We start from the raw sequence: 7652 nt of genomic DNA, 5'->3' as shown, positions 1-7652 counted from the left end.
TGTCTCAAAAAAGATTATACTATTAGCTAGTGACCTGCCAACTGAGCAATCGAGAGATAAAGACCATAGGAAAATAATATTATTCATCATCGATTTTGTATATCTTTCATAGAAGTTTCCTAGACTTTCTGTTTAAGAACAAGGACCTCCACGTGTGTTGCCAGTTTAAAACAAGAATTAGTCATTTTTATATTTATGCGAAACTAGATCATGTTGGGGGAGGGCAAAGCATATAAATTTAAAAAATACTCAGTATTATACATTAGGGGTGGACTTTTTACTGGACAATATTGCTTTTGTTAGAAATCAGAAATCAGTACCACGCTATCACTATCAGTGATATCACAAAAGAACGTATTCCCTCAAGGATCGATAATTGCACCTATCCTTTTCAAAAGTGTGTGGCTTCCATTTAAATAATCACCAACCCAACAGGAAACTAAACATCTCCTGGAATGGGAACATATTAGAGAAAAACACATTCTCCGTGTATGTTGGGGTCACGTTAGACCGCACAGTGTCCTTTCTCTCGGCACATAAAGAACGCAAAAGTAAAGGTGGTCACAAGAAACCACCTCCTTAGAAAACTGGCAAACACTACATGGGGAGCAGATCCAAAAACAGTCAGGACAACCGCAATAGCCCTCTGCTATTCATCAGCCGAATACGCCCAACCAGTCTGGGCAAGATCTTGCCATGCCAAAAAGACTAACCCTGAGCTACATAACATCTGCTAGAACAATACTGGTAACTTGAAACCAACTGCAGTTCCAGTCCTCCATCGGCTGACTGGCATTGCACATCCCCACACTCGAAGAGCCGCTGCTTCCAAAGCTCGGAAATATAAATAGGAAATGGAGCAAAGGCACCCCCTCCATGCCCACAGCCCAACGACAAGTAGACGGAAGTCTAGAAAGAGCGCCATGACCTAAGAAAGCATCAACTCAGACTTTCCACATGGATGGAGTGGGACGATCACGCAAATGAGGCCGTTGAAGATCCGAGAGAAGAATGGCCCTATGGTACTGAGTTCACCAAGAATGAATTATCACGGGCAAAATTTGGGAGAACAGCTAGAAGCATTAAAAAATGGGGGCTGGCTGAGACCAGCGTGTGTATATTTGGATTGTTATGGCATCTAACATCCCTTGAGCAGACGATGGAGCACATCCTCAGAGAATGCCAGGACGGGCCCAGCTGCACTGATCATGATCAAGGAGTGCTCCCCAGATGCTGTGAAGTGGGTTCGGTGTTGGAGCGACAAGTTATGATGATGGCTCTCAGTGTTTTTATGGGCCAGTCTTGTCAAATGTGACCAATAAACATCATCTCAAAAAGGAAGTACATATTAGCTAGTGAACTACCAACTTGAGCTGTCGTGACCTGCTACTAATGAGCATAACGAAATAATATTATTCATCATCGCGTTTGTATATTTTTAAGACTGCTATATCTTTGCCTAACTTCCTGTTTAAAACCAGTGACCTCGACGAGTGACCTCGACGAGTCTTGCCAGCTTAACACAAAAATTAGCCATTATTTTTATTTAAGCGAAACTAGGTCACAGTGGGGGAGGGCAAGCCTTAAAAATGCAAATGCCCTTACTATCGTACATTAAGAGTAGTTTTTTCTGGACAATATTGATTTTCTTGGAAATCTCACTCAGATAACATAAATGAGTCCATAGTATCTTTTTACCACTATCCGTGTTCCCAATGATCATGTTGGTAGCAGCGGAATGCAACCACTCGATTCAAAACGATATTATCTATTTGCGAGTAAACAGAATTATAGTGACAACATGAAAATGGGCATAGGGTGAAGTGTACTTATTTGCAGGAATAACAACTCAATGGGCTCACTGTTGTAATGGACTGTCAAATCAAGCTAAATCATTGTCTATTACAATAATGTTAAATCAATCCCAAATTTGAGTTCAGTTAAAAGACCTGCAGATGTGTGCACCTTGACATGGGAGCATGATTATAGGGAATGCGATTAGCGGAAGAGTAGTGTCCCTTGATTGGACGTCACCCATAGTCTGTGACGTCCAATCAAGAGACACTACTCTTCCGCTAATCTCATTGCCTATTGATCATTACCACTGTTTGTAACTCTATTAAATCTACCCCAGACTATGTGATTAAGACCAATGATCTCGACGTGTTTCACCAGCTGATACCAAGAATTATTTGGTATTCTATTTTCTTTTATTTAGGAGATACTCGTTCAACTGGTGGAGGGCAGACCATAAAAATGCAAATGTCTTTAGTATTATGCATTGGTGGGTAGCTTATTATCTGGATAATCTTGATTTTGTTGGAAATCTCATTAAATATAAAAATAAAATCAGAACCGAGTTATCACTCTCATTGTTACCATTGGAGCATTCTGTCGCTTTAACTTGGGACAGATATTTAGCCTAGTTAAAATTGTAAATAAACACAAATTAAGAACTTAAATGTAGTTTACCGTTTGCAATATTATTTCAATTGCTTTGTCAGAATCAGCACTGGAATCATAAGACGCCATAGTGTACACTCTAGTTTCCATTTGTCTATCTATAATACTTTTGAATATGTGACCCATCACCTCAAATCCGTTTTGTGTTGGGATGAACCAGATATCTGTTCATATATTTATATTGGTCATGGGTCCGTGTGGCATAGTAATATGGTCTTTGCTTCGTGGCCTATAGGTCTGGAGTTCAATTGACTGCTGCGATGTGTGACCTTGAGCAAGTCACCACTCCTTAGTTTACATTTGAGATGCTGCACTGCGGCTGACGCCTTTGTAACTCCAGTCTTCTCTTAGATTAGACACCAGGGAGATATCTGCCCTCGAGGATAAAAAGGGAATTTTATTTATTTATTTAATTTTTATCATTATTTTAAGAATTTGCTGTATACTCACACTATCAGCCTACGGAAATATAAAAACTTTCTGTAGACGAAAACAAGAGACCAATACGCATTGGATCGGTGTGACCCCATTAGTTGATGTCAAAAAGATTTAGTAACCACTTGCAAGTCTATTAACCGGAGGATATGATAATAATATTGTGGGCTTCTTATCGTGGTTGCTATGGCAATATCTACTGTTTTGGTTGAGATAAGTTTCCTATTACGAAATTGGCAAAACATTCATTTCATTTGGGTTTTCAGATATAAGTCAATATAGTTTTCTATTCACTTTAATGTTGATGACAATGACGACGACGATGATGATGATGATGATGATGATGATGATGATGATGATGATGATGATGATGATGATGATGATGAGGATGATGATGATGCTAATGTTTGGGTTGAGATAATTTTCCCATTACGAAATTGGCAAAACATTCATTTCAAAACCATTTCGGTTATCAGATCTAAGTCAAGATAGTTGTCCAAAAGTCTGGCTATAGAGTTTTGCAGTTGAATAGTGCACAGGAAAAAACACAGATGCCCACTTTTTGGATTTTTTTAGATTGCCCGCTTTGAGTGATGTCAGGACTCAGAGCTTTCTCTCTATAAATAGAACAGCGGAAAGACTACAACCATAACTTTTTAATGACTGTTCTATTTATGCAGATAAAATATTACAATGTGAAATTGAATGAGATCTCATTCGTCTGCAGTGTTTCATTCATCCTGTTTTGTTGATAAAGGGGAAACCCAAAACGTCCATTTTATCTGTTTCCGTATATTAAATTGAAGCTTACATTCAATTTCACATTGTTATTTATTTCTTCGAGCTTCGAGCAGCAACATTTACATTATTTATGGAGAGAAGGTTTAGTTCATCACTCAAGGGGGTCATCACAGAGGTTTGGATAAGTGCACGTCTGTGTGAGTTTTTTCTCCCTATTGTCTTCAGTTCTGAATACTTTGTTCACACAAATTACGTCCCTTAAGAATGAATACTTTGGAAGAGACATTGATGGACTGGACAAAAGAGTGATTGACAGGCAAAGTGTTTTGTATGAAAAAAAATTGTTTCATATTGCCCAGCTGAGGCAATAGACAAAGCGTCTTAAAAGCAATTAGTATGGTGAAACCATTGAACTTTGATTCACAATTGTTATGGCATCTAACATTCCAGCCCAAATTGCAATGACAGAATATTTCCTACATGGCAACAAATATGTAGGGAGACCACCAACATCAATAGTAACTACCTTGAACCAGGATTTCTATACATATCAGACATTTATTAATTCAGATGAGGCCGAATAAATCATTGCAGAACTTAAAAAAAAACTGAAGTTCCCTCCGTACTAAAGTCACAACAAGATCTTGAGAGCCTCAAAACTCTGAGCCAGGACCGTGACCAATGGAAACAATTAACAGCATGGATGGAGAGAGCAGCCGTACTCCTCGAAATTTAAAAACTCTGTGGCTGAATCACAAAATTTTTAGCAAGATTCATTCAGACTTCGAGGCTTACTACTACTACTACTACTACTACTACTACTCTATTACTACTACTACTACTACTACTACTACTACTACTACTACTACTACTACTACTGCTGCTGCTGCTGCTGCTGCTTCTAATACCACTACCTCTACTACTACTACTACTACTACTACTACTACTACTACTACTACTACTACTACTACTACTACTACTACGAGACTACTACTACTACTACTACTACTACTACTACTACTACTACTACTACTACTACTACTACCTCTTCTACTACTACTACTACTATACTTACACTGTGGCAGTCTGAAAATAACAAGTCTTTGAAATTTTTGCCAGAAACCATCCTTCAAATATCGTTGGATTGAAATGAATGGCCCTGATGTGGTCAAAACCTCTCCGACTTCAATGGGACTTTAATGATTAAAATGGTCATTAAAATCGATCGATATTTAAAGGATTAGTTTCCTGGCCAAATAAATGTTTAGAAGGTGATATATAACAACATGGTAGTACAGGCATTTTTTTTTTTTGATATGGGGCTCCATGTAAATGGTTCCACAGACAAGCACAGACTATTTATCTTTCTAATTTTATTTTTTCGGATTTTTATTTTGATTATTTGTTTTGTTGTTTTTGTTTTGTTTTTGTTTTTTGTTTTTTTTTTGTTTTGTTTTTTTTTGTTTGTTTGTTTGTTTTTTTTTGGTAGATTTATTTTTTTCCTTAATCTTTTTTTTTTTAGTTGCGTTGTATCTTGTATTTGTTTGTCTTGTTGTTAGTGTTTGTGTGTGTGTGTATGTGTGTGTGTGTGTGTGTTTTGTTGGGGTTTGTTTTTTTGGGGGGTGGGGGGTGGGGTGGGGGGGTTTCATTGTTTTGTTTTTTGTTGTTTTTTTTTGTTTTTGTTTGTTTTTTTTTTTGTTTGTTTTTTTTTTGTTTGTTTGTTTTTTGTTTTTTTTTTTTGGGGGGGGGGGGGTGACTGTTGCTATGTGTGTGTTTTGTTGTTATCGGTAGGGATATATATATATATATATATATATATATATATATATATATATATATATATATATATATATATATATATGTATATATATATTATATTTATATTTTTTATTTTTTTTTCACAAATGTCCATATCCATTTTTGTCCTATCACGCCAAAACCAAGATAAACATGAAACTAAAATTGACGTAACACACACAACCTGATATCGCTATATCATAAGAACCTGCCTTGTCCGCAAATTTATGGGCTTCAGTCGCGGAGTCGATTAATGTGGAAGGGTCGCAAGTAGGTGCTGAAATCAAGGGGGAAACACATCTAATACGGTATAATAGTGTTACCTCCTCTCTCTCTCTCTCTCTCTCTCTCTCTCTCTCTCTCTCTCTCTCTCTCTCTCTCTCTCTCTCTCCGAGATAGAGAGAGAGAGAGAGGATGATTGCCTTGAGTTGCCATTTTGGTATTTTTATGTTCAGATCTTATTCTAAAATGAGATAATAGTCTTCGGTGGCATTTTTGGGTGAAAATATACGATATCAATTTTGGACATTTCTTGAAAATCTATGAATCAATCTATTTATCTATTTATGTATTTGTTTATTCATTTTTAAATTTCCACTCTAATCTGTCCTTGTATTTTATTTGTTTGTTTTGTTTTTGTTTTGTTTTGTTTGTTTTTTTGGTTTTTTTGTGTGGGTTTTTGTTGTTTTTGTTGGGGTTTTTTGGAAGGGGGTTGGTGTTATTTCATCTATATCATGTTTAATCGGCGCAAAGTTGAGTCGTAGGAAAAGGCTCATTACTCACATCCTTTCATCGTACTTAGATACCAAAACGCATTATAATAATGTAATGACGTCATGTCTTGTCCTACATATCCAGTGTTGCTGTTGGCTTGTGACAAAATGCAAAGTGCTTTGAGCATATTACATGGATATTGACCATTATTGTTTGTTTGTCTTTACATACTTAGACGCAATGCAATAGATAGCAACTGCAACGTTTATAAATTCATAGACAACCATCTAATCTTGATATTTAGACAAATTAAACGCGCGAGATAAACGCAGTTCACACTTCACACCCATTAATTTCTTTGGCTTTTTACGTAACATTTGATGTATCATCTGGCAATCCAATAACACCGTCTCCTCCCCCCCCCCCCCCCCCCCCCCCCCCCCCCCCCCCCCCCCCCCCCCCCCCCCCTCCACCCCTCTATTTCTCGGCCATCATTTGGCCTTTTCTACACACAAACACCGCCACGACGACATCACAAGATAGCTGTTTCCATTTCCTTCTCTCAATCCCATTAAAACTAGAAAACCCCTATAACTGCCCGAACATCACGAGTTCTACATTCTCTCACTTCCTCTGTTCTGTCCAATTTCAATCTGAGATATTATTTGTTTTTAATTCCCTTCACGCCTTCGTCTGAGAGTCCGACTTTTTCACTGCACATTATATAAATTCTTCTCTACCTCTCTCTCTCTCTCTCTCTCTCTCTCTCTCTCTCTCTCTCTCTCTCTCTCTCTCTCTCTCTCTCTATCGATTTATCTATATATCTCTATCATTATCTTTATCTCTCTCTCTCTCTCTCTCTCTCTCTCTCTCTCTCTCTCTCTCTCTCTCTCTCTCTCTCTCTCTCTCTCTCTCTCAATTATCGGTTTTTCGCTATTTCCCTATGTCCTTCTAACAACCCATCTCATCTCTCTATCTGTCTGCCTGTCTTTCTTTCTATCTATCTTTATTTATCTTCTTACCTGTCAAATTCCCTTTCTATTTATATTCATCTATTGTCCTTTTTATCTTTTTTATTACCCATTTCAATATCCATGTATTTATCTTGCATTCTATATAAAGACATATATTATAATATATCCATTCATCTCTCCGTACATAACCATTTACCCAGCAATCCATCTATCCTTATAACCATACATCTAATTACCCAACTATTTATCTTTCAGTCAGTCTGTCTGTCTGCCTGCTTGTCTATCTATCTATTTATCTGTCTAACCATATTTCTATCTATCTATCTATCTATCTATCAATCTATCTATCTATCTATCTATCTATCTATCTATCTATCTATCTATCTATCTATCTATTTATCCATTCAACTATCTATACATCCCTCGTTCTATTCATCTTTCTATCTTACTGTCTATCTATCTATCCATCTAATCTACCACTGATCCTTCTCTACTCTCACATCTTCCTCTTCCTTTTCCTCCTCAGCA

General features: G+C 37.2%; 1 protein-coding gene across 1 annotated transcript in view; it reads left to right on the top strand.

Annotated features, from left to right (window-relative positions):
- Positions 1 to 7652, top strand: part of LOC144965651 (neuronal acetylcholine receptor subunit alpha-10-like) — an 88465-nt gene that overhangs the window by 12602 nt on the left and 68211 nt on the right. The window lies entirely within an intron of this gene.

The sequence above is a fragment of the Berghia stephanieae genome, chromosome 2, assembly GCF_034508935.2.
Source record: "Berghia stephanieae isolate SIO BIC M18660-M18661 chromosome 2, UCSD_Bste_1.3, whole genome shotgun sequence".
Lineage (NCBI taxonomy): Eukaryota > Metazoa > Mollusca > Gastropoda > Nudibranchia > Aeolidiidae > Berghia > Berghia stephanieae.
This window is presented reverse-complemented; position numbering and strand designations above follow the sequence as displayed.